Below are 26,608 nucleotides of genomic sequence, written 5' to 3' on the forward strand. Positions count from 1 at the left end.
TTCATGATTGTTGTTGTTGTTGTTGCCAGATCTGTGTTTAACCAGGACTTCCGCCTTCCTTCTCCACTTCCTCCTTCTTCAGTGACGTTTACTAACCTTCTGACATCATTCATTACCATGTCAACGGTTGCATCAGAAACACAGCACTATGACTTCACTGCAGAAGAAACTGAACGGGGAGGAAGAAAATTCCTGTTCAAATACAAATAGCTGAAGTAACAGCTACGGAAACTAAGAAAATGGCCAGCTAAGGAAATAAATTTTAATATGAAACTTTCTCCTTTATTTCAGTTCAACATGGAAGTCACACTCAGCTGACAGTCACTTGCCGTGCTATAGAGAGCTATGCTTTTTAATTACACCATAGTGAAAAATAAAAGCTTGATTTTCTCGTTCATTCACTCTGCTAGCGGGTACTAAAGCTTTCATTGACAAACACGGGCACTGACAACAGCACTCGAACAGAGTTTTATTCTAGGGGCAGGGCATTCACTATTGTCTGAACAGAAAATCAACTCAGGCTTTAGGTCATAGTCTAAAGAGATCAGCAATAAAGCTGCTTTATATGTGGAGCCTCGCTGGAGACGCCCAAGTTTGCATTAATTATGTAACTGTTAAAGCCTAGCCCGTTAAAACTTGAGTTCAGTGTTAATAAATGTAAGAGAAAGCTATCTATCTAATTGTCTGCGAAAAGCTGCAGCCCTCATTTCCAAGAATAAGAGAATATTAATCTTCATTCAACCGCATGAGGTTGCTGTTTAAGGTCTGAATTTTCTTCGTAGGGGAGAAAAAAACAGAGGAGTGAAGAAGAGAGGGGGAAAAGAGCAAGTGTGATATTAAAATGCTAATGTTGTTTCATTAAATGAATGGTGGAGGATGAGACAAAGATCGGTATTCTCAAAGAATAATTTCTTTAAATACCTTGAGTTCAGATTCCCCTCTAGGCAACATTTCATCTTTCTTCATTAAAAAAATAGTATTAAATTTTATTAAAGAGTCCCAATTAAGCTGGTAACTTGCTTCAAAGAGCATCCAGGCTTAGGGGGATATGTTAAACGTTAATAGAGATGGGAAGATTTGCCAGTAAAGCAGATTTAAAAAACAGCATCTTCCTGACTGGTTCAATTTGGCTCACACACTCCTTCAGGCATTCTCCCAAACTTGATTGATGCTTATTTTGGGAAACAGCACATAAATGCTCAGCTTTAAGGTCAAGTATATTGCAAAGTTGGCTGGTTCAGGTGCAAACTTTTCCTGACGGCTTTGGAACACAACAAAGATCTGCTTTATTTACTAGGAGCAAAGGCATTCCTATTTGGATCCAAGACCAATTTAAATCCAGGGTGACTTCAGACACAGATCTGAAACAAAGTGTGTGAATTTAGCTTTTACAAGCAGTATACTTGAGGGGTACTTTAAGTTGCATGTGCCTCCTTCTTGTTGAAATGTCGGTAATAATCATATGAGTCCATAGCATGGGCAGCTGGTACCAAGAGCCTATGGGATACCTGCTCAGAACGCACTCCTAAAAACAATTGTGGTGGCAGAAAAGTTGATGATATTAACCCATGCTTTAGCTGCACAGTCAGCTTAACCAATTACTGATATCATGGTTTAATATCATCAACTTTTCCGCCATCACAATTGTGTTTTGTCCACACCCAGCTCTCTGCTGAACCATGTTTTTAGGAGAGCATTCTGGACAGGTATCCCATACACACTGTTGGCACCAGGCTACAGACTTCCTTTGCAGCTCCCTCATGCTTTCTTCCTAGGACGATGGCATTTCTTATACAAATCCCTCTCCAGTAAGGGATCTGCCTCAGGGTCAGAGCGACCATTTGAGATCTCGGAGACCTTCCTCCAGTTCAAATGGACACATCCTCCAGTTCCTCCATGTTAATGCTTGACAACATGAAAGCAGAGCATGACTGCAATGGAAGCAGCATCCGGACCACTGAACAGGAGGCAGAGGTAAAGGCAAAGGCCCTTGACGACTCTCTGGGTGCAGTCTGAGTAGAAGGACCTGAGCTACTGCAGCATCCACTCACCCCTGCAAGTGTCTTGGAGAAGCAACAGAAGTATCTGATGATCAAGTGTCAAAGCTGTGGTGTAGTGAACACAAAGCTGCAGGCTGGAAAGCTAGGTTCTCTAGCCCTGACTGCTACTGACTTACTACATGACCCCAGGCAAGTCACTTCACTTCTTTATGGTTATAATAACCCCATAGATAAAATGGGAATCATGATTCTTACCCACCCATGTAAATCGCTTTGCAATCTGTGGATGAAGAAATCTGTATAAGCACAAAGTATTATTATTAATGCCTTGGCACAAATGTTTAGAAGAGGTACAGAACATCAGGTACAGACATGCTCTGAGGCCTTGGAATGACAAGGTTCAAGACTGCTGGCTCCGGTCAAAACTCCGCTGAAAAATTGTAATGAGGGTAGGGGGAAGATCAAGGAGAACATTGTCCTTTGGGGGGATTGCATGCTTCGTGCTTTTAGACAGAATCACCAGGTAAAGAAAACAGACACAGAAAGTCTTCAACACTCCCAGGCCCCTGCTGACCTAGGAGGAGGATGGGAACAGAAATCAAGCCAGGATTTCCCGCATGACAAAACAACGTCAATAGGCCATCATCCCACCCTGGGGAACCTATTCCATTCTGCTCCCATAGCAGGTCTTCTCACCAATCTCTGCTCTATAAAGCCAGCGATTTATGCAGCCATACAAATGTCACATTCCTAGTTATACAGTGATATAGCCGTGCTTTACATGCACAACCTGTATTTCCTTCATTTCTAATGGAATGCTAATTTTACATTCAATTCTTCACAGCCAGATTTAGACAAGACACCCAGTTGTGCATACTTAGGGGTTTTTTTAATCCAAGTGTGTCATATCCCAGGTTAAGGATGTGCTGCCTGCAATGTAATTATGCATTCGGAATAATGCTCATGTTGACTAGGGGCTTATAAATCAATTACCTATTGTTTTATATTTGCTGTCAAAATGTTTTAGAAAAGTAAAGCTTGTGCACCACTATAAATATGGGCCCTGCTGGTGAGGGGAAAGGGATCAGAATACAGTCAAGCTGGCAATTCTGTCGGACGGAACCGCCACCTCTTTCCCATCTGCCTATTGCAACTAGCAATCCAAGCAAAGTATTGAAAACAGAGGAAGGTCGTTTGAGGTAGTATTTCCTGCTAAGGACCTCTATAAGATATAACAGGCCATGTTTCACGAGGACACTAACATACTTACGATGCAGAGCGAGGCTCATGTGCCTTCAGCTCCTCAAGAAATGTATTAATACTCAAGGAAAATAATGGCCTCTCAGGTTTGGCATCCTATATTTTTATATTGGTCTGCCGGTTTCAATGGAAAAATCCATTCTAACGTGGGACTGGCGCACACTGCGATAGTCATATGCATATATGCAATAGTCATACAGCCTAATTCTCCTCTGCTCTCCATTTTACACCAGGCAAACTCCACTGCACTTTATATAATGGGCAAATCCTCAGCATGGAGCTATGGCTATTTACAGCAGCTTAAGTTGTGGTGAATGATGTATGTAAGAGGAGAAACAGGTCCATGTAGGAATATTTGAGTGCACACAACGTGTACTTGTGTCTCAAAAGTGAACGGCTGGAGAAAAAAAGCTCCTCAAAAGTAGTGAAAAAAAAAAAAAAGATCTCTTCAGCTCTTACAAGCAGTTTTGTTGTTCTGGTGATTTTCATGTCATCATCATTTTACTTTCTGGTCCTTTCCCTTTTGTGCACCTTCCGACTCTCCTTAATCAAAAGCTAGCGGCATTCTTTGAGCCATCCTCCGTGGGTGTAAACCAGGATGGCGCCACTGACATCAGTGAACCTACACTGATTTACACTGCCTAAGAATCTGGCCCTTTAGTTTTTCATCCTGGCTCCTCCCTATCCGTAAATGGACATTTCCTTTAGTCCGTAACAGAAATCATCTCAGGTGAATTTTAAAATTCACTTCTCCTGTATTGGATCTCACTTGGGTCACTCCGGACCTGGACCCACCAAGTGTTCATTCTGCTTGGGGACAAACACAGAGATCTTACTTGTTCTGGTGCAAAACTATCCTCTTCTTCTCCCACTACTTATGTAAAATGTAGCCCATCAGTCACCCACCTATCCCTGTTCCACAAATGGAGACTGTCAAGGAACTACCACACGGGAATGTAGAGGGGAAGGCAACCATATTTTATGTTTAGATTCATGGATACGAAGGTCAGAAGGGACCATTATGATCATCTAGGCCGACCTCCTGCACAACGCAGGCCACAGAATCTCATCCACCCACTCCGGTGAAAAACCTCTCACCTGTGTCTGAGCTATTGAAGTCCTCAAATCATGGTTTAAAGACTTCAAGGAGCAGAGAATCCTCCAGCAAGTGGCCCGTGCCCCATGCTACAGAGGAAGGTGAAAAACCTCCAGGGCCTCTTCCAATCTGCCCTGGAGGAAAATTCCTTCCCGACCCCAAATATGGCGATCAGCTAAACCCTGAGCATATGGGCAAGATTCACCAGCCAGATACTACAGAAAATTCTTTCCTGGGTAACTCAGATCCCACCCCATCTAACATCCCATCACAGGCCATTAGGCCTATTTACCATGAATATTGAAAGATCAATTAATTACCAAAATCATGTTATCCCATCATACCATCTCCTCCATAAACTTACAGAGTTTAATCTTAAAGCCAGATAGATCTTTTGCCTCCACTGCTTCCCTTGGAAGGCTATTCCAAAACTTCACTCCTCTGATGGTTAGAAATCTTCGTCTAATTTCAAGTCTAAACTTCCCAATGACCAGTTTATATCCATTTGTTCTTGTGTCCACATTGGTACTGAGCTTAAATAATTCCTCTCCCTCTCCGGTATTTATCCCTCTGATATATTTATAGAGAGCAATCATATCTCCCCTCAACCTTCTTTTGGTTAGGCTAAACAAGACAAGCTCCTTGAGTCTCCTTTCATAAGACAAGTTTTCCATTCCTCGGATCATCCTAGTAGCCCTTCTCTGTACCTGTTCCAGTTTGAATTCATCCTTCTTAAACATGGGAGACCAGAACTGCACACAGTATTCCAAGTGAGGTCTCACCAGTGCCTTGTATAACGGTACTAAAACCTCCTTATCTCTACTGGAAATACCTCTCCTGATGCATCCCAAGACCGCATTAGCTTTTTTCAAGGCCATATCACATTGGTGGCTCATAGTCATCCTATGATCAACCAATACTCCAAGGTCCTTCTCCTCCTCCGTTACTTCTAATTGATGCATCCCCAGCTTATAACTAAAATTCTTGTTATTAATCCCTAAATGCATAACCTTACACTTTTCACTTTAAATTTCATCCTATTACTATTACTCCAGTTTACGTGGTCATCCAGATCCTCCTGTATGATATCCCGGTCCTTCTCTAAATTGGCAATATCTCCCAGCTTTGTATCATCCGCAAACTTTATTAGCACACTCCCACTTTTTGTGCCGAGGTCAGTAATAAAAAGATGAAATAAGATTGGTCCCAAAACTGATCCTTGAGGAACTCCACTGGTAACCTCCCTCCAGCCTGACAGTTCACCTTTCAGTAGGACCCGTGTAGTCTCCTCTTTAACCAATTCCTTATCCACCTTTCAATTTTCGTATTGATGCCCATCTTTTCCAATTTAAGTAATATTTCCCCATGTGGCACGGTATCAAACGCCTTACTGAAATCTAGGTAAATTAGATCCACTGCATTTCCTTTGTCTAAAAAATCTGTTACTTTCTCAAAGAAGGAGATCAGGTTGGTTTGGCAAGATCTACTTTTTGTAAAACCATGTTGTATTTTGCTTCTACCTCAGATATGGTAATATCTACCTCCATATCCTCATTCCCATTTGTCATGCTACCATTATCCCTAAGATCCTCATTTGCCTTATTAAAGACTGAGGCAAAGTATTTGTTTAGATATTGGGCCATGCCTAGATTATCCTTGACCTCCACTCCATCCTCAGTGTTTAGCGGTCCCACTTCTTCTTTCATTGTTTTCTTCTTATTTATATGGCTATAGAACCTTTTACTATTGCTTTTAATTCCCTTTGCAAGGTCCAACTCTACTTGACTTCTAGCCTGTCTCACTTTATCCCTACATGTTCTGATCGCAATAAGGTAGCTTTCCTTGCTGATCCCTCCCATCTTCCACTCCCTGTATGCTTTCTGCTTTTTCTTAATCACCTCTCTGAGATGCTTGCTCATCCAGCTTGGTGTACAACTCCTGCCTATCAATTATTTCCCCTTTCTTGGGATGCAGGCTTCCGATAGCTTCTGCAGCTTTGATTTAAAGTAACCCCAGACCTCCTCTGCTTTTAGATCCATAAGTTCTTCAGTCCAATCCACTTCCCTAACTAATTTCCTTAATTTTTGAAAGTCAGCCCTTTTGAAATCAAAAACCCTAGTTGCAGATTTATTTTTGTTAATGCTTCCATTCAGTTTGAACTGAATTAGCTCATGATCACTTGAACCAAGATTATCCCCTACAACCATTTCTTCTATGAGGTCCTCATTACTCACCAAAACCAAATCTAGAATGGCACCCCCTCTTGTCGGTTCAGCAACTACTTGATGAAGGAATCCATCAGCTATCGCATCTAGGAAAATCTGAGCCCTATTATTATTACTAGCACTCGTCCTCCAGTCTATAGCTGGGAAGTTAAAGTCTCCCATGATCATGCAGTTTCCATTAGTATTTACTTTATTAAAAACATTAAAGAAGTCTCTATCCATATCCAAATGAGATCCCGGCGGTCTATAGCACACCCCAAGCACTATCCCAGGGGAGGCTCTAATAGTTTTCTTCCCCAATGTAATTTTTGCCCAGACGGACTCTGTCTTGTCCATTTCATCACTTCTTATTTCTTTACATTCTACCTCATCATTGATATACAATGCTACTCCACCACCTCTACCTTCATTTCGGTCTTTCCTAAACAGCACATACCCTTCAATAGCGGTAGTCCAGTCATGACTACTATTCCACCCTGTTTCTGTTATCCCTATAACATCTGGTTTCATGTCCTGCACCAGTAGCTCTAGTTCCTCCATTTTGTTACCAAGGCTCCTCGCAAACATCTTAATTTTTGCTGTTTGGCCTCGCTCACATTCTGTACCCTATTAGGCACGGTCATTCTACAGCCAGTATAACCTATTAGACTGGTATCCACACTGCCCTTCCTCCTTATATACGTTCTCCTACCCACGGCTGTATCCTTTCTTACTTTGTTTTCTTCCCTCTCAATGCTAAAATCTGGTGTGGAGATTACCTGGACATCTCCTAACCATCTCCCCCAGATTCCTAGTTTAAAGCTCTCTTAATCAGTTGTGCCAGCCTCCATCCTAGAAGTCTATTTCCTTCCCTACTCAGATGAAGTCCATCCCGAGAGAACTGTCCTCTGTCCATGAATACCTCCCAGTGGCCATACATCCCAAAGCCCTCTTTATAGCACCACTGCCTGAGCCATCTGTTGACAGTCATAATCTTGTCACACCTTTGTTGCCCTTCTCTAGGAACAGGCAGAATCCCACTAAAGATTACCTGAGCCTCGATTTCCTTAAGCGCCTTCCCCAGCCTAGCATAGTCTCCCTTAATACTTTCCAGCGAGAATCTAGCCGTATCATTTGTTCCCACATGAAGGATAATTAGGGGATTCTTTCCTGCTCCCTTTAGGATCCTTTTCAACCTCAGGTCTACATCCCGTATCTTAGCACCTGGAAGACAGCATACCCTTCTATTCTCTGGATTAGCTCTGGTTACAGGCCTGTCTATTCTTCTCAGTAAAGAGTCCCCGATCACATAGACCTGCCTTTTCCTGGTGATGGTGCTATTCTCCAGTCTATCCCCTGTTCCCTCTGGCTGCAAGTTCTTTCCATTCCTATTCTCCCTTGTAATCCTCTTCAACCCATCCTGTATCCTCCTGGGGCTCATATTTGGTGTAGTCTCCATTGACTCTTCCCCTTTTCCTATAGGACTAGCCGCTCTTCTCTTCTTCCTTGCCCTTCCACCTTCAGTGACTACTTTCTGAGCCTCTTCTTCATTTTCCAACTCTGAAAACCTGTTCTTGAGCTCTATTTCTCCTTCACTAGCCCATCTTTTCCTCTGCATGGTTCTTTTAGTCACATGCTTCCACTGACCACTTTCCTCACCCAGTCTCCCCTCAGAATTCCTCAGTCCTGCTTCCGTCTGCAAGTCTGAGCTTTTCCTTTCAGATACCTCATGTCTTTGCTCCATAATCTGCTCAAACCCCTTCCTAAACTCAACCAGACTTTCCACCTGCATCTCCAAACCTCAGATCTTTTCCTCCATCAGCTCTATCAGATGGCATTTCATGCAGACAAAACTCTTACCAGGTACCCCCTCCAGGACCATGTACATACCGCAGCTTCCACATCCAGTCATCTTCATTGTGTCTTCCACGACATGAGTCACTCCCACTGCTGCCTCTGTATCTGTCACAGCCTTCCCCCCTAAATCCTGTTAATCGGGAAACAAACACCCCCCCAGGCTGCCTGTGGACTCTGAATTTGTATCTATTTCATCACCCTTCGAGCCCCCATGGAGAATAATCAGAAAGGATAAGTCAGCTAGAAGGTGAATACATGGGAGTAATTGGGCAATGGGTTCTGAACCTACCTGAAATGTTCCTTTTACTGTAGCTGTTATCTATCAACATGCTTGTGATAGCAAAACATGCTGACTGGGCATCCGGCTTGATTCAAACAACACAATGCAGTTCGTATTCCATCTCCCTGTCTCTATGCCCACAATCTCCCTATTCTTAAAGATATACCAGAGCTGCCTGGCAGTTTAGCATCATTGTGTTGGTATAGGAGTGTTTGCCTTGAACATTAGACTTCACCTTGCCCAGTTTTGTATATTTTAATAGGAAAGCTGATAGTCATCAGAGCTACATTAAAAAATTAGGTTTTTACTAAAAAAAAAAAAAAGACAATGTTTTGCCTTTGGGCAAAATGAGACCTTTATATTCATGATTTTTTAATTTCATTGACCCCATTTTGCATAGCCTTGTTATCAACTTAAACTGTTTTTTGTTATAACTCCCTAATGTTTGAAACTATTATTTTTGATCACTGAAAATGTCTGTGTTGAGCTGGGGCCAGTGTTGAGCTGGGACAGCAGTGACATCTTTCAGTTATTCCAGAGTCACCATTTCGGGGGACCCCAGACAATCACCACACATTGGGAGGCAGAAATCCTTCAAGCCCTTCATCTCTGCAAGTGAGGAATAAAACATGGAAATGTTTGAGACTGAAAAACTAGCCACCCAGAAGATCTCAGCTCCGATAACAGAAATACTTTAACACTCTTCAGGGGAATGAACATCAAGGAGCAGTCTTGCTTTAGTGAGGGGAGATGGTGATCGAAAGAGTTGGAAATTATGTGGCCTAGAGAATGGACCAGAGTATGAAAAAGAAATGGGCCTTGTCAAGGTTCCTTCCCCACTCTGAACTCTAGGGTACAGATGTAGGGACCTGCATGGAAGACCCCCTAAGCTTATTCTTACCAGCTTAGGTTAAAAGCTGCCACCACCAAAGTGTTACACAAAGAACAGGGAAAGAGCCCACTTGGAAACGTCTTTCTCCCCCAAATCCCCCCAAGCCCTACACTCCCTTTCCTGGGGAAGGCTTGATAAAAATCCTCACCAATTTGCATAGGTGAATACAGACCCAAATCCTTGGATCTTAAGAACAATGAAAAAGCAATCAGGTTCTTAAAAGAAGAATTTTAATTAAAGAAAAAGTAATAGAATCACCTCTGTAAAATCAGGATGGTAAATACCTTACAGGGTAATCAGATTCAAAACATAGAAAATCCCTCTAGGCAAAACCTTAAGTTACAAAAAGACACAAAAACAGGAATATACATTCCATTCAGCACAACTTATTTTACCAGCCATTTAAACAAAACAGAATCTAACGCATATCTAACTAGATTGCTTATTAACCCTTTACAGGAGTTCTGACCTGCATTCCTGCTCTGGTTCCGGCAAAAGCATCACACGGAGAGAGAGACCCTTTGTTTTCCCCCCCTCAAGCTTTGAAGTATCTTGTCTCCTCATTGGTCATTTTGGTCAGGTGCCAGCGAAGTTATCTTAGCTTCTTAACCCTTTACAGGTGAAAGGGTTTTTCCTCTGGCCAGGAGGGATTTAAAGGTGTTTACCCTTCCCTTTATATTTATGACAGTCCTCTAACTCAATGGTGAGATGTGCTGTATATATGTCAGACTTTGGCTTCTGTTGGCCGTGAAGGCTGAACTCATCATTAACCCCAGGCAGTGGCTTTTAATTTACTCAAGGTCTAGACTTGCCTTCTGGCTGCTATAATGACGGCTTTTTCCATAACAATACCTGTTCTACAAAGCAAAATTATGATTAGATCTGATGTTTCGGCCAGGAGGGCACTTGAACAGTGACAGGAAAAGCAAAATAGGAGGAAGAATGTGTATTGTGCTCCAGAGCCTAAAGATAACCTTGGAGTGGAAACTTCACCTTTCATGTTATTCTCCTCTCTCCACACAACCACCAGTTTCCTAAGGTGCATTCTGCTGGCTGCAGTTTCATTTTAACATCTTCATGGTGATGAAAACCCAGGCCTGGGTTTTGAGTGTCTTTTTTTTTTTTAAGTAATATCTATAACTTGACTCCTGCAGTGCTGTAGCAGCGTTTACTGAGTGAATCGATTTAAAATTGCTATAATAATACTGCAGAATTCCTTTATTAGTGCTAGAGCACATCATGGAGAATCCGTTAGATTGCCATCCAGAATAATAAATTAAAGGCAGCATTTTACAACCATTCTCTCTTTTGTTCAGTCTCTCTTACAACCACTAGCCCAGCATTGCTATAAATCAGACTAACTATACGAGTCATTTGAAAGAACCTATTTTTCATACCCAGTGGATGTTTGTGAATAACAAGAGAGCGAGAACTGTGGGAAGAGAGGAATGCTACTGAATGGTTAATCTCTGCTTCATGCTGTAATAAAGGTAACGGGCCAAATTCTTCTTTCATTCGCACCAGTGTAAATTCAGAATTGCTCCTTTGGGCTCAGTGAATAACTCTGGATTTAGAGCTTGATACTGACTCCTTTATTCAAGCGAATAGCGTATGATCCAAAGGTCACAGAAGTCAATGGGAGCCTTTCCATTGACTTCAATGGACTTTGATCAGACCCATTGTCTTTATTCTTGCAAATAGTCTAACAGGCATTGGGCCCTAACACTGCCGTAACTGAGAACAGAACCCTCCCCAACTGATCCACTGAATTCAGTCCACAGATTATTTATTTAAAAACAAAATGTTCATTCCCAGAAGACTATGTGGCAGAAGCTGTACATGAACCAATCAAACCTGACGCCAGAAAAAGACTGATCCATGGACAACACTATTACTATTATAGTCTCTTATGTTTTAAGTTTTCTGTTCTAGATTAAGTGTTCTGAGGTGATTTATTGAATCATTTCTAACAGAACAGAGAGAAAGGTTGTATTTACCAGTTTTACAGTCCTGGTAGTTTCATTCTGTACAACAACATCACAGATCCGGTCGACAACACTATGCACCTCTTAGTCTCCTATTAAAATATAAAATTAACATATTTTATATACCTAACACCACCTTTGGTTTAATTCAAACAATTATACCCTACAAGTTTCAGATTCACTGGTGGCTGCCTTCCCTTTCTGCAGAACTCAAAGAAGAATGCATTAAGGAACATAAGGAGCCAAAACAAAAACAAACAAACAAACAAACAAAGTACACCAGTAGCTTGTCCATGAGATAAAATTAACATCTGATCACCAGAATCAATGTATGGTTGGGTATCTTCTCAAGATCTTTTGCCCTATTACTCCAGCGAGAAAGGCTTGAATGCAGGATCTCTGATTTGTCAATGAGGACCATCCACCCCATTTGGTACATTGTTTCTTTGATTTTCTGGCTAGGGACTAGGCGGTCACAAAACTACAGTAAAGCCTGGTCCCTGGCCAAGATTCTCTGAAACTCAGAGAGCCAGTTGGATTCACTAGATCCCAAAATACAGGATGAGTATATAGGGTAAGCACAGTGTGTCAGAATCTAACGTGTACCATGATAATTAGCGGGTGTGTATCTCTTGGGAGTTACCCTAACTCATTCACTAAAGAAGGATTTTTCCCAGAGCAACAACTGCATCCTAGGATTTCCTTGCTACAAACCCATGCTGGAAACATTCTGAAATGGTTCATGCATGAAACCACTGTTGACTCTACTTGGTGCTGTTAACCCCATCACACCTGAATTATTTTCTACCACACTCAGAACAGGTCACATTCATGTGACCCTTAGGGGTCAATGCAACATTTCTGCCCTCTTCATTTTCAAAGTGTCCCACTTTCCCCTTTGCTACAAGGATCACAATAATAAACTGCTCCAATGATGCACTCATTGTCAATCGCACAGTAATACAGCAGAGGAGGGAAGCTTTGATTACACACATGTTATAATCAATAAATTGGTACCATTGCCTCTTCCTTGGCCTTCCCCCCAGCTGCAGTGCCATTAAATGATGATGCAGCTGTCTCAAGTGAGATCAGTCCTCTGAGTAATTCACACACGGAGTCAGTGTTTCCCCATCAAGGCTTTGTGACATGGTACATTCTTGAGACTTTAAAGTTGGGGAAACTACCAGAAATGGGGGGAAAGCAACAGCTTGGGCTATGCGGAGGGGATTTGTAATTAAACTGAGCAAATTGCTTCTGAATAAAGCACTGTCTTCACCATCCCGCTAAAAGGCTTTTTACTACTAAGTGTCCATTTCAGTCTATTAAACAGTATTAAAAACGAAATTTTAATCTACCCCTAGGTAGTAGCAGTCTCAGCAATACGCTTCCATTCGGTGTACATAAAATTTTGAAGAAGAAACAACTGCACATAATTCAGACCATAAATTGTCAACTGCTGCAAGCAATTCCCTTCTCCTGCCATTGATATTTAAAAGAGCACAGCACCCATTTATGGTGGATGAACTACTGCAGCTAATCTGACTCCATGCCTCGGAAAGGACAAATGCATCACTCTAACCTCTCTCCCCTTGGGGATGCAATCTTAAACATATCCTTGCTTTTTTACGGTCTTATCTGAGAGGACCACATTTTCATTAGCCTAGGGCCTTTCTACTGGATCACCCTTCTCCTCATCTAGTTCATTTGCCCACTGGTCTCTTATTCTTAAATCTACTTCTGATCTTATGTGCCATCTCTTATACTCCACCAAAAACTGCCATCAAAATTCAGTGCAAGTCTATTGTTTCTCTCCCAAGGTGACACAATGGAGAAATACCAGCTGAGGTTAGCCCTAGCTCTGCGAAGTAGAGTGTTCCAATTCTGTGCTCCTTCAACCTTAAAATGCTTGTAGAAAGGGTAGCAACTTCATGTTTCACTTCCTGCCCACAGGGCCCAGACAGAGTTCAGCTCATTAGTTCATCTGTCTGGGTAATGTACACTTCTCTTTGTATGGCTGGGGAATAAAACAACTTTTCACAAACAAACAACAAGTCTTCTATTGAACAAGACAAAGGGGGAAATCTCAGAGCTCCCTCTTCCTGCCAACTTCTACAGTTCCCAGTTTGAGCCTCCGCACAGCAGCATAAGAATGGCCATACTGGGTCAGACCAAAGGTCCATCTAGCCCAGTATCCTGTCGTCCGACAGTGGCCAATGCCAGGTGCTTAAGAAGGAATGAACAGAACAGATAATCATCAAGTGATCCATCCCCTGTCCTCATTCCCAGCTTCTGGCAAACAGGCTAGGGTCATCATCCCTCCCCATCCTGGGTAACAGCCATTGATGAACCTATCCTCCATGAACTTATCTAGTTCTTTTTTGAACCCTGTTATAGTCTTGGCCTTCACAACATCCTCTGGCAAAGAGTTCCACAGGTTGACTGTGCACTGTGTGAAGAAATGTCCCCTTTTGTTTGTTTGCTGCATGGAATTCCCTTCACAACCTACCATGTCACTTTCAATCTAAGTAGACAAGAAAGACAAAGGGTGGAAGAAATACCTTTTTATAGGAGGGATAGCTCAGTGGTTTGAGCTTTGGCCTGCTAAACCCAGGGTTGTGAGTTCAATCCTTGAGGGGGCCATTTGGGATCTGGGGCAAAAATTGGGGATTGGTCCTGCTTTGAGCAGGGGGTTGGACTAGATGACCTCCTGAGGTCCCTTCCAACCCTGATATTCTGTGATTCTGTGAGAATGAGGAGTGAGGCACTGAAAGATTTAATAAACATACATTGAAAACAGGGACCCATTTCACATAGTTCCTTTTCTTTTTGGAAAAAAGGAACTTCAGATGCTTGGATTGGCTGAAATTTGGATTAATGCTGATGTGAATTCTGCTTCACACTTTGTAGGTTATTTTGCTTTGCCAATTGACTGAGTATTAGCTTTGTTAGCCACTTTAGCATCCTAAGTACAGTGATCTAAGAACACTAGCAAACAAAACCTAAGTTCCAGCTCTCACGAAAAAAATCACAAATTCAACAATACGTGCAAACACCAAAACAAAAAAACAATATTAAGAGCATGGTAGATTCGAAAAGTGACAATGGAAGCCACAGTTAAAGCTGAAGCATGTTATCTTTAGCTTTGTTTACACTTAAAAATATATCTGCTGTTTGTTATTAAGTGCATTCAAAACTTGGAGATGTGAATCCACCTAGACGCACACTATAGAAGTGACCTATATGGACCCTGGCAACATGAAACTTAGTTCATGGCCTTCATTCTGTCCCCACCCCACAACTCTCCATAGGTTGCTTTCACATGTGCTGTCCCATCTACTTCATCCCCCCCGACTGACTTTCACTTTAACTCTCATATTAAAAACTAAACATGGGCCTGCACCGTGAAGTCTGAATATGGATTAGAACTTTCAAAGCTCAAAGAGGTTTGGATCCAGCATCACTATTCCAACCCATGTTACAGAGATAGCTGAAATCGAATCCAGATCCAAACTGCCCCAGTGTTTGAGGAGATCTGGATCCAGTAGTCTGTTTCAAATCCACAACTTATAGAAACTAACTAGCCTCCAACCTAGAATCCTTCATATAACTGATTCTCTCTGTGTGATGGATGGCATGTAAAAAAATTATTATGGGTAGAATCTGGATGTGTAATTTCCATTAAATTTAATGGGAACAGGGCATCTAAATCCCACCTTTGAAAATCTCAGACAATATTACTAATACTCTTCTAGTACATGATAGGAGAGACATGGCTCTCTAGCTATTAGTAATGTGGTTATGTATTATGTAGCTTAAACAACACGTTGTGCATTGGCAGGCTTGCTCGTAGCTCATTTTGTCACAAACTCCAGAGCTAACGGGAGATCGGGGTATAGGTCTTCATTAAAAAAAGAAAAGCAGTCTGTTAGCATTGGTGCATTTTCTCGCATGGCAATTTCCACAAGAGAAAAATACTGTCTTTGTTGTGATTATTTGAGAATTGTTTCATTTTTACAGCAATCCTCAATACGTAGTGCAGAACATCCAGTGTAACAGATGTGACCATAGGGCAGTGCCACACAAGGATATCAAAGGGAAGAATTTTTCAAGGGTCATTGTAGACTTTGCTGACTGTCAGAACAGCCAGATTACTACCACAGTCAATTTTTCATCAGCATTCTGCTTTATTTACTGAAACTGGCTGGATTTAGTGTGCCTGGCTGGAAAAAGAATGCTTTTTTATTTCGCTCAAGTAGTGCAGGTTTCACTGGGTAATGCTGTAAATCTCACCTGATGGCAAGTCTCCTCATCTTCACCTTACAGGCCCTTTTCAGATCATACCAACCTGAGAAAGCCAGGGGGAAAACAGAAACCTGAGGCAGGTTACCTGGGCAGATGGGGAGAATGGTGGGGTTTTCATACTGTTTTAACCTTCATGCTTTTGAGAGGGGGTAGAAGAGGCCTTTTATAATTTGGTTCTTTTGATTACTGGAAAGGTATAATTCCTCATAATAAATCTGATTCTGCTCAACACTTATTGCTTTACTGCTAAGTTTCCTGAGCTGAGACATACCTACCTCTTTATGGTTGAGAGTTATGCACATGTGGGTTCATGGATTTAGAGACAGACTTAAGGAGGCTGGCTTTTCATTCTTTTTCCACCACTACTCTGGGGGAGGCTTCCCCCTTTTTGTGCATACTTGATTAACTGCAAAATCCAGTCATCCTCTGAAGGCCTGCCTATAGCTCATGTGGACTTAAGAGGCACTACTTAATTCCGAATGGCAATGCTGTACGCATTCAGACTTAGTTACCATGTGCTACTCATCCAGCTTAAGGGAAAAATAAAAGCAACATTGTGCGTCTGTCTTCTCCATGCTTCAGCTGCAGGATTAAACAGCTTGCTTGGGCCTTCTACACGCAGAGCTAAAAACATACATATTGCAGTGCTGCTTTTTAAAGTTCAGGTTTCCTCCCATTGAGTTTTAAAAGGTTTTTTTGTTTTGTTTTATTTTCTTGTTTTTACGAGCAGGATCCCGGTCCGAGCACAGAGGCCTCTCTCATTCCAGCCCCTTTGGGAAATGGAGACAGCAATCCTTCCGGGAAATCAAGCTCTTTCACAGAATGTTTGGATTCCCCATTGCAGCTTGTTTCAGAAACTACAACAGGCTGAGAAACAGGCCGCCTGTGGCGCAGCAGGGAGGTGTGAAGAAGGCCGCCAGGTACGAGCGAAGGAGGCAGGACGTGTGGAGCTGTGGTGACACAGTGGGCAGAAAGGAATGGAAAGGGCTTCTGCTGCACCTTGGCAGATCCTACAACTTCATCGCTCCGAGTTACATAAGCACAGAGCCTTGTTCCTTCTTTTCCAGCCGTGCTCTGGTTTCACAAGTATCTCTCAATGGGAAGCTACCACAAAAAAGTCCCATGAGAGAGAATGAAAAATAGCCAGGGTCCTGGCAAGGCTGCAGCACTCTTCATACCTCTCAACTGTACCTCACTGCAAAGTCCACATTGCATTCATCCTAGTGCCGAAGGGGGCAGCTTTGTGGTCATCGAACTATGCAGACTCTCTGAATCCACAAGTTCCAAGCTAAGCAGCACGGACACAGCTCTTCATCCTTCCAAGATAAATCAATTGAGTTTCCTGTGATTTACTGCGTGGGAACCTTTCAAGTGAGAGCTGAGCAAGGGCCTGATCCAAACTTCATCGGTGCGAATGAACAGACAGATCCCCTTTAACTTCAGTGGGCTTTGAATCGAGAGACAACTGAAATCCTGCCTGTTTTGGGTGTAGATGCTATGGAACTCTTCAGAAGAGTTCGGCCTTGCCTGGTATTGTACCCAGATTTCTCCTCCTGCCTATGGTCTGAATGCCATTGCAAATGTACATCATGACCATAGCCACTGGCATCTGATGGAGCTCAGTTGGTCAGGAGCAGTGATATCCGTCATGCACCTTGACCCATGTTCACCTCTCCAATGCCTTTCATTGGGCTCTCTTCATGGGATAATGGAGCAAGCCATCACACAACATTCAGATGTTGCTGCCCTGCAGGAAAATTGGGAATTTAAAACAAATCCATCCATTAGCTTGATTGGCTAGACAAAGACATACAGCGTTTTAGTGAGAGTCGGCTAGGAAAAAAGTGAAAACTTTCTGCTTTGGGGAGGAGGGGGGGATTATTATTTGCTGCTAGAAATCTTGCAGCCCTTATTTGTGTAAAACACATTGACTTCAATATGGGAGTTTTGCCCAAGTGAGGCCTGCTAAAGACTTCAGGATTTTGCCCAACTATTGCATCTCAGTGTGACTCCAATATATAACAGAATGGCTCTCCAGCTGCATTCATATTAGTCTGACTCTAGTTTAGAGGAAGCCGGTATGCTGACAACACCATGCCAGCAGGAGACATCTGTGAGTGACAGAAATGTGTCTGGTTTAGGATGCTAGAATTAGTCCTTTTCTCTGGAAGTACCACAGCATGAGAGCTGTAGAGGAAGGGGTGAGGCTAAGGAATGAAATGGGTAATGCAGACAAGTGGAAATGCTAATGGTCCTTCACTTCTTCAAGCAGACAGCACCCAATTCCCTATGCCTATGGAAGGGTGGGATCCGTATGTTTCTGCTGTGCTGAGAACCAGATGCCCCTCCACTGCCTCCTCTGGTAGCACCGAGAAGGACTGCGGTGGGGGCGCGGTGACTTGGTCTACGTGCAGATCCACTGGCCACAAACACCACCTGGTGTTGTAATAAAGCCTACAACCTGAGTGTGCAGAAATCTGTACCCTGCCTCCTTGTTGTGGATAGTGCGGTGGAGGGTACTGGACAGCTGTCCAACGCCCTTTAATTCAGGCTTTGTGCAAAAGAGCAGCATTTCGCCCACACTGAGTATGTATCTTCACAAGTTACACAACATAATTACAAGTAATTAAAGGGGAGTAAAAAAGGCTTATACAGCCAGTGTGGCCTCGGGACACCTCTAAGAAGCAGATACTTACATCCTCAGATCAATTATTTTCTTTTCTTTGAAGACAAAAGATGAAAAGCAGGAGCAGCTGATTTTATTTTTTTATCTCCCCGACATTTTCTGCCTTTATATTTGGTTGATAAAGCAGAGGAAAGAACCAGTTCTGGATAAAATGTTAGAGACTTCAGCTGCTCTACCTCTGTGTTCCAGTGAGGCAAAGGGCTCATGAGACACAGAGGGAATTAAGGACAGAGGTGACAAAAAGGATTCATTCAGGACAGAGCCATGATAGGAGGAGAGTGTGGAATAAGCATTTTCTTCCCATTTGAGATGTACTTTGAATTCTCTCAAGGCCACTCATGCCCCAGGTTGGAACCAAGCAGTCCGCAAGGCACGGGCAAGGTCTAGCTGGTTAGAACCCAGCACAAACAAGATACCTATGTATCTATTCTCCTGTCACCCTTCTGCCCTTAATGTCTACACCTGGGTCTTACTTCTTGATCCTTTTTCTGCCCTATCCCAGACAAACTTGGTTTTGTGATAGAAACAGCAGGTTTTCCAGTTGGCGCAATCTATTTTCCTACACGAAGCTTTTTTGAAAAACAGTATTTACCACCATGAGCTTTCTACTCTTATCAAGACAGTGTCTAGTGTTCCTGTTACTAGACTAAGTCAGTCACATCATGTTGTTGGGCCTTAAATCTCCGCTTTGAAGACTGCTTATTAAAACTCAGAAGTGCTTCTGCATAATAGGGAATGACACAAATGGGAGGAATCGGCCCACTCAGAACGTTTGGTTTTCTTTTCTTTCCATATCTCTAAATTATAGTCAAAGCAGCCTGGCTTCAGCCTGCAACTACAGCACTGTGGCTGCTAGAAAAAACAAAACAGCTATCTGTATATTCTGCAACACTCCGTCCACTTTGGCTTATTTCCAGAAGAGGGCAGAGTCTAAAGTTTTGTGGTTTGTTTGCTATTATGCATTGAGGGTAGATGACTGTAGAGTAACTATTTGGCTGTAAAGTGATGTCAGCTCATGTATTATTCACCTATATCGGTTCAAAGAATATTGTGATTAAAGTGCTATCCACAAGTGTATATTGCTTGACTGTATGTTATGCTTGTCTACACAGAAATCATGTAGTCCCAATCTATCCCTGCTGCATTGCTGCTCTGTGCAGTTGCATAACTTGGCTCTTTGCATAGCGAACTAAGGTCCAACTGCTGCTATTAACAAGGAAGTTGCTCAGAATGAGTAAATAATCAGTGAAATACTCACTAGATTTTGGTCTGACCATTCATCTATCTCCCCATCCTTCCATACCCAAGAGCTGTTACTATGTGCAACAGGATACAAATGAATTGCTGGATTTCATTATGAAAAGCTTCCTTATTTCTCATGGTAAAAATAGTAAGAACAAAATGTACGCGTTCCTATTTTCAATAGGAGACAAAGCTGCTGTCACGCTGGTCAACTACATAATAAAATACAGTAACATATCAGCCTATCGTGAGTCAGTATGTTTTCTTGTGAGTTACTAGGGATTCAATTGCTCAACGTGCATTCTAAAACAAGATTAGTATTGCAAATAACATATTTCTGAAAAATGCGTATTTTCATTCTCACTGTAATGAGCTTCAATAATTGCATAAAGAACAGGAGGACTTGCGGCACCTTAGAGACTAACCAATTTATCTGAGCATAAGCTTTCATGAGCTATTCCACGGCTGCCGTGCATATTTTAAATACACATTGGAGAGAGCTAGATACAGATTTTCGGGAGTGCTCTGGTGGCTGGGCACATGAAACTAAAAGGCCAGATTCTCTGAGTCACTAGGGCAGCTTTGGGCAGGTCTCCCAGCACAAAGCTGGCAGATCTCACTGGTGGGGAATTCCCCACAGTGTAGAGCAGTGGTTCTCAACCAGGGGTCCAGGGCCTCCTGGGGAGCCACAAGCAGGTTTCCAGGGGTCCGCCAAGACATGCTGGGGCCCAGGGCAGAAAGCCAAACCCCGCCACCTGGGGCTGAAGCGAAAGCCTGAGCAATTTAGCTTTGCAGGGCCCTCTGTAGTGTGGGGCCCTGGCCCTGCTGGCTACCCTCTAATGCCGGCCATGGCTTTTATATGCAGAAAACCAGTTGTTGGGGCACAGGTGGGCCCTGGAGTTTTTATAGCATGTTGGCGGGGGGCACTCAGAAAGAAAAAGGGTGAGAACTTCTGGTGTAGAGGAACCCTTCAGTAGCACAGAGCTGCTGTAGTGCGTCTTAACTCCAACCTCCCTCCCAGCCCATAGTTCAGGGGCCATAGCGAGGGAAATGGAGCACAGCCATACACTTTAGAGCAGAGGTTTGCAAACCGTGGGCCACGCTCCCCTAATGGAGCTTGGGCCAGCCCATATGGCAGGGCTCAGGGAGGGAGCGCCGCCTATGCCCCGACTCACCTCAGACGTTCTTGTTAAACCCTGGATTTGTGCTGGAGATGGCCCACCTTGATTATCATACATATTGTAAGGAGAGTGATCACTTTAGATAAGCTATTACCAGCAGGAGAGTGGGGTGGGGGAGAGAAAACCTTTTGTAGTGGTAAACACCCATTTTTTCATGGTTTGTGTGTATAATAAGATCTTCTGTACTTTCCACAGTATGCATCGGATGAAGTGAGCTGTAGCTCACGAAAGCTTATGCTCAAATAAATTGTTTAGTCTCTAAGGTGCCACAAGTCCTCCTTTTCTCTCAGCAGAGAGGTGAGAATGGGGAGGGGAGAGGGAGAGAGACAACCAAAAATTGTAACTCAGAAAGTTTGAAAACCACGGCTTTAGAGCAATCACCAGCATACCCGCCTAGTCAGGAAGCCCTTTCAGGACAGGAATTCAGGCAAGATGCTTGGAGACACACAGAAGAAAGACCCTATATAATTACCCAAACTGTAACCAGAATATCACACACAGATACTGTTTCTTATTCTTGGCCGATGCAGGAATGACCCATCATAATTTCATTCCTTCAGCCCAACCTAGGAGCTTTTGAATAAAGTGATGAACGTAGCACCAAATTCCTCTCTTTCTGCCCACAGGGAATTCAATGGTAGCACCTCAGCACCTGGAACAGCACCAGCTCTGGTGTGATCCCACTGGCAACTTCTGAGTTCTGCAGAGAGCCCCTTTGGCCCACATAATTCAGCTTTTTCAGCCTTGGGTATTTCATTTTGCCATCCACCCTTTTGCTCAGGTTATTGAGGTTGCAAGTGGGGAGAAAGGATTCAGCTGGCAAATTGCACTGGAATACAAGTGAAAAGGTCAGCAGCACACTGAGTGGCTTCTCTTCGTCTTTCACAGGAGAGGGGAAGAATTAAAATTCTGACGCCAGAGTTCAGTAACGAGAGCAGGAAAGCGGCACCATGCGAACCCAGTGCTGGGGAAAATAATTCTGAGAAGAGGGAGAGATGGTACAGCACAAACTTTACTGGTCCTCATTCCAAGCTTAAAATCCTAACCTTGCAAGATCCTCTGGGTTAGGGCATGAGCCTCTTCAGGTCTGACTTAGAACTGGTGGTTAGCCTTGAGCAGCCTAGTCTCTGTATGTCCATAATCCAAAGCCACAGCACATCTGAAAGGCAGCGTGGTCCAGTGGACAGGCCACTGGACTCAGCCTCAGGACATTTTAGTCAAGCAGCAGTGGCGGAGCTGGGACCTTGGGCAAGTCCCTTCCCCTTTCTGTGCCTCTGTTTTCCCTCCTACCCTGTGTTTGTATTGTCTGTGTAGACTGGAGCTAGGACTGCCTTTACTATAGTAGGTGTTTGTACAGCACCTAGCACAACACAGTCGCAATCTCAGTTGTGGCCTCTAGGCGCTAAAGTGATACAAATAATAATTAAGTAGCTTCTATTCAGGGAAGAGGTTGGGGCATGAAGGGGGCCAACTAGAACAACATGTCTATTGCAGGTCAGTGCTGAGGTTAATTGGGAGATGTATATGCCCCCTCTTGGGCACTCACCAGGCTGCTGTGAGGGAACCAACCACTGGATCCTAAGTGCTTTAAGCCTCCGGAGTCTGAACAGAGTCCAGGGACTGACCTTCTCATGGGGTCCCTAAGCATGCTGTTAGGATACAGATTCTCTATCTAGCATCCACCTCCTGGGAGCGTAGACCCTGCAGTCTAGTGCTGACCCCTCAGCTTCCCCCATAGTTTAAACTCATCCTGTCCCAGAACTCCAGCCACGTGGGTCCACAGGTTAACCCTTTAATGGCACATGGTAGGTGTAACAAAAACATACACACACTTACCTTAGTGCCTTTGCACAGGATTCTAAAACACCATTGCTCTTTACTTAGGAGATAAAGCACAGAGAATTCAGATCATTAAGAAAACAAACCTCCTGAACAATGCCCCTATCTGAGTTCAGCAGGTAGGGTACTCTCTGCTTCATCAGGCTTCTGCAGCAGCTGCCCTCTGACTTGGTGAAAATGTCCGAAGACCCGAAGCAGAGCAGCTCCTTTTACACCTTTCCTGTTCTTCTGTCCAGTTCTCCTGGATCAGCATCCTCAGCTGATCACAGACCAGGTGACTTCGTTGCCCGTCAGTCTCTACCTGACAAACCAGCTCTCCTTACTGGGAGCCTGTCCATTTTCTAGTATGTTTGTATTTGAACAGAGGACCATCCAGAGATCAGTGACCCCCTACTGTCAGACCTGTATCACTAACACCTGGCATTTACATCCAACATGGAGATAAAAGAACAGTGAAGGCATAGGGCTGCACGTACAAAATTGAGTTTCCAGTTTGGTACAGATACATAGAGAGAGTTCATAATCTCACAGAGAATTTATAAATTGTATAGACATATTCCTCAAGTCACAGTGTGCGAAAGTCCAAGGAACATGCAGGGCACAACTGAGGTGGCATTATTTAGCAGAGCTGTTTGGGAGAATCTTGCATTGTACCTGGCCTCCACACTGTGTTTAGGTCTAATATGCACTATCAGTTCCTTGCTTTCCTGAGAGCCAGTCACTTGCAAACCAAAGAATTAAAAAAAATATATCCAAAGGTCTCGGTTTAACCAAGCAGCTTTATGGCACTGTAGGGAAAACCTCTCATCTCGTGTTCTTTGAACACACACACACAAAAGCTAGGGAGAAATATGAATATAATGCTCCAATAGTCAGTCTTATTGTACACATAACAATATTGAATTGTGATCTATTGAAGACTTAATCTTTGAATTGGTACCAACTTTTATTTGGCAGCCAAACTTATGCTACAGGGAAGAAACATATGAACTCCCAAATAGTCTCAGTGTCTAAGTGGAATGTTCCATTGCTAAAGTAATAAGAGATGAAGAATCAGAATAATTCTTTACCCACTGTCACAACCCTAAACTAGCCACTAGCCACCCTACCGGTAGGCAGCTCCTCGTGCTGAGTTACCACCATCTTTTGAAGACATGCAAAGTACTGTGTACTCCATGGGGTGATGTTGTAAATGACTGTGGGGTTACTTTTCAAGCTGTAGCATCATGACCTCCAAGTACTGCTGTGGAATGGAAGGGCCGGGATGATTTCACCATGAGAAGCGCAATTTAAGTTTCATGCATGAGTTAGGGAATCCAGTTCTGCACATGGATGTACAAAAGCCAGACTGAGGGGCTGGAAATAGGAATGTGGAATACCAGGTATCAACATGAGGGCTCCAAGACAGAAGCAACTGCCCTATCTTAGTGCCCCTCCTTTTGGAAATGTAATACACAAAAATACACCCACCTGAAAGTGCTGGTACCAGGGGCTCCGGAACAGGCATGGCCAGGGGGCCATGGCTCCCCAACTTTTAAAAGTAGGAGGGCTATACCCTCCCACTGTTTACTGGCCATAAGGGTGCGTGGCGGGGGAGGGAGTGGAGAGGAGAGGAGAAAGCGGGGGGTGGTGGTTAGGGAGAGTTAAGAGGCAGCATGGGTGCAGGGCCTTGGGGGAAGGGGCGGCGGCTCGGGGGGAAGGGGCGGCGGCTCGGGCACCTGTGCCCCCCTCCAACTTTTAAGATACTTCCACCACTCCTGGCTGGTACCCAGACAATCAGCCCATGTTCATGTGTCTCTGACTAATACTGCAGGTGGGTACTCCAAGGCTAAGTGGCCATTACATAGAAAAGGGAACAGTAGGAGAGGCATAATGTAGCCCTGTGATTAAGGATAATACAGCACAAAGATGAGACAGACCTTTATGCAAGGTCCCAAACTGGCATCTGAAGCAGAGCCCCCGGCACTGAAGGTCAGCTCCTTTAGACAGAGATGACCTCTCCAGGCTCCCTTCCAGCCCTACAGGTCTAGGATTGTCCTATCACCTTCATTACTGGATTGCACTTCAATTTCAGTGCTGCAATGGAGTGCACCAGCAGACTTCCTTTGAAATGTTACCATTCAGATGATGTGCCTGGTACATGCACCAGCATCTGATGTGAATTTTGCCCATGGCTTTGCCTTCTCCACTCCCGGTTTGGGATGCTCTGCTATCCAGAGGGGGTAGAGAGGGAGCAGTCTCAGAACTTTCTGGAGTGCAGGGACGGAAATTATAGCGGACTCATATGTGGCCAACATACCAGGTAGGCCAGGCCCCCTGGATCCTCTACACCCAGCAAACTCATGGAAGAGCCAGCAACAATCTGCTTCTATGGTAGCAGATGTCTGAAAAAAACTTTGAAAATGTAGGTGAAATCCTGGCCCCTCTGAAGTCAACAGCAAAATTCCCATCAAGTTGAATGGAGTTGGGATTTCACACCATAAAGTGAAAAGAATAAGCTTCCCTTGTCACCAATGTACTTTAAAAGTTAGTGAGAAACAGTCAATATTTGCATAGGGGCCTTAAATGAGGTAATTGTGTCAGGACCTGAATTTATTGTCTGTGCTATTTAATCCCTGCAGCTTTATACATCTTTACTAGAACATAGGTAGCACTTTTCAAAGAGTCAGTTGACTGATGGGACGGATATGGGTAGGAACAATCATTAACTACCAGAATTAGAATGCAGTCATAACTTTCTGACTGAGGGAGTACAAAGTTGTTGGGCAATGCCTTCCTACTCCTAAATGTCCAACACCACCCCTCTATTGGATGCCTATCTTTGCTCCTAATCATGTTGTTGCCAAGTCCCGTTTCTGGTACTTTGTGTCTCAGCTGAAGAAGTCTTCTGGAGAAATTGTGTACTGTAGACAGGTATTTGAAAAGTCCCCTTTCTGGGTGAAAAGCTTTGGTATCTGGCTACGCTATGATTCTCGTAGTGGACCCCCCAATATGTACAGGGAATACAGGGACTTGACAACTGCTGGTGCTGTTACAAGTGCTACTGTGATATGGGTGCCTGCCATCGTGTCCATGCTTACTCTATTCAGATCATGAAGGTTGAGGAGATTGCTGCTAGCAAGTGCCATAGATCTGCAGTCAAGCAATTCCATGATTCGACAATCAAGTTCCCTCTGCCACACAGAGTTCTGCGTCGTCAGCACAAACCACATTTCACCACCAAGCGATCAAATACATTCTTCTAAATGCAAGAACCTTCTGTTTACTCTGTGTTACAATAAAATTCTTATTGGAAAAAAAAAACCCTCTGCTCCCAGGAGACCATTTTCATTCCTCCGCTGTGTTTTTGCCCTCTCTCCTCATTTATTAAAACTGTATCAAATGCTTAGCAAGTGGACTTCAAGTTCGAAGCTGAAGGATGATGTATTTGTAGCTAATGGCCTCTCTCAGCAACTGGCTAGAAAGGAGGTGGTAGCATTAAACAGCAAGATAGACTGTACTAGGAAAGTGCTGGGAAGAGAATGGAGTGAGGGAAGATGGCATGAAAGGAAAACAAATACAAGACCGAGCCTCACAGGTTGAGAAAAATAACTGGAGAAATATCAATGATCTACAATAATTGGGCAAAGCACAGTCCATTGCGACTGGCCTGGGACTAACAAGCAGGAAGCGATGGATTGACTGATCACGGAAAGTTAAGGCAGCCCAGGCCTTCTACTATTGGCATCAGTGAAAACTGGTTCAGGTCCATAAAGTCTACAGCCATATTGAGTGTGCTTCTCAA

At 43.5% G+C, this 26,608-nt stretch overlaps 1 pseudogene; it reads left to right on the forward strand.

The window, feature by feature from the left end:
• Positions 1-1,914: 1,914 nt before the first annotated feature.
• LOC144269163 (large ribosomal subunit protein eL20 pseudogene) lies at positions 1,915-26,069 on the forward strand (annotated as a pseudogene).
• The last annotated feature ends 539 nt before the right edge of the window (positions 26,070-26,608 follow it).

This window comes from Eretmochelys imbricata, chromosome 8, assembly GCF_965152235.1.
Source record: "Eretmochelys imbricata isolate rEreImb1 chromosome 8, rEreImb1.hap1, whole genome shotgun sequence".
Classification (NCBI taxonomy): Eukaryota; Metazoa; Chordata; order Testudines; family Cheloniidae; genus Eretmochelys; species Eretmochelys imbricata.